Source organism: Eumetopias jubatus, unplaced genomic scaffold, assembly GCF_037043125.1.
Source record: "Eumetopias jubatus isolate StellerSeaLion01/CBP00866 unplaced genomic scaffold, mEumJub1_p1.0 scaffold_11, whole genome shotgun sequence".
Classification (NCBI taxonomy): Eukaryota; Metazoa; Chordata; class Mammalia; order Carnivora; family Otariidae; genus Eumetopias; species Eumetopias jubatus.
Window position 1 is genome coordinate 80,255,884 of NW_028274817.1, and position 1,776 is coordinate 80,257,659.

General features: G+C 47.2%; 1 pseudogene; it reads left to right on the forward strand.

Annotated features, from left to right (window-relative positions):
* The first annotated feature begins 317 nt into the window (after positions 1-317).
* Positions 318-1,056, forward strand: LOC114202870 (kallikrein-7 pseudogene; annotated as a pseudogene).
* Positions 1,057-1,776: the final 720 nt, after the last annotated feature.

Genomic DNA, 1,776 nt, shown 5'->3' on the forward strand with positions numbered 1-1,776 from the left:
CTGGTTGTGAGAGATGAGGGACTAGAGGTCTGGAATTTGGGGTCTGTTAGGGAAAAAAGAACTGAAGATCTAGACTTGTGGATGAGGAGGGTTGGGACAGATTGCTGAGATTCCTGAGTCCCCAGGGGGAAGGGAGGTCTGGAGGCCTGGTCTCCTGGGTCTGAATGGGGGAAGAACAGGGGATTTGAACTTCTAGGTCTGATGTAGGAGGAGCTGGGCTTGGACTCCTGCTCCCTGAACTCTTTGTCTTTCCCAGCCCCAGCAAAAGAGACCCTTGCTTTGCCTGGCAGCCCCCGGACAGGCTGAGAGAGGCCACCATGGCAGGATCCCTTCTCTTGCCCCTGCAGATCCTACTACTGACCTTAGTCCTGGGATCTGCTGGCCAAGAAGGTGACAAGACTGGGGAGAAGATTATTGATGGAGTCCCATGTACAAGAGGCTCCCAATCCTGGCAGGTGGCCCTGTTCAGAGGCAATCAGCCCCACTGTGGAGGTGTGCTGCCCACTACACGATGAGTGAATACAACGTGCACATGGGCAGTGATCAGCTGGGTGATTATAGAGCTCAGAAGATCCGGGCCACGAGGTCATTCCACCACCCGAGCTACTCCACTCAGACCCACGTTAATGACCTCATGCTTGTGAAGCTAAGTAGATGAGCCAGGCTATCATCGAGTGTGAAGAAAGTCAACATGCCCTTCTGCTGTGAACCCCCTGGGACCACATGCACCATTTCTGGCTGGGGCACAACCACCAGCCCTGATGTGACCTTTCCATCAGAACTCATGTGCACGGATGTCAAGCTCATCTCCTCCCAGGATTGCAAGAAGGTTTACAAGGACCTACTGGGAAAATCCATGCTGTGTGCTGGCATCCCCAACTCCAAGACCAACACCTGCAACGGTGACTCAGGGGGACCACTGATGTGCAAAGATACCTTGCAAGGCCTGGTGTCCTGGGGAACTTTCCCTTGTGGCCAACCCAATGACCCAGTGTCTATACCCAAGTCTGCAAGTATGTCAAATGGATAAATGAGACCATGAGAAAGCATCGCTAATCTCTGCATACCTCCCATCTCTCCATCCATATGCCCTCAACAAGAAATTCAAAGAAATAAGGACGTGATGAACTGTAGTCATATTTGACCTTACCTTTCCTCAAAGACGTATTAAAACCTCAACAATACGTCATATGTAAACCAATCAAGTTAGCAAAGATCTAAAACGAGCATGAAACACAAAAACGTCAGTGCTGGTAAAGACACAGTGAGACCAGCACTCTCAACCGGTGGGATTGTAAATTGTGCCATTTTCATGGAAGGCAGTTTGGCATGGTGGATTGAGACCCTTATTTACCAGGTTGTTGACCCTGTGATTCTAGTTGAGGAAGATATTACCCCCCACCCCCAAGAAAAATCCAAAGTGTGGAGCAAGGTTTGAAATCATCACAACATTATTTATCTTAGCAAAACAGTGGAAACACTGAACGTGTCCCAGATTAGTGGATTGTTTATGTAAACAATAGGCCTGTTTGGGACAGGGGTATTAGGAGGCTGTTAAGGATAATAAATTTGCAGAATTGTTAGTGTTATGCAAGAATGTCTGTGTTATATGATGGAACAAGAAAAAAGAAAGACACAAACGTTTGTGTGACTCTAGCCGTGTAAAATGAAATGTTTACAGGATAAAATCTGAAAAGACAAAAAAAAAAAGATAAAAGCCAAAATCAAGGTGACTTGAGATCGAAAAACGATAGAGGAAATCACTGAAACAAACGA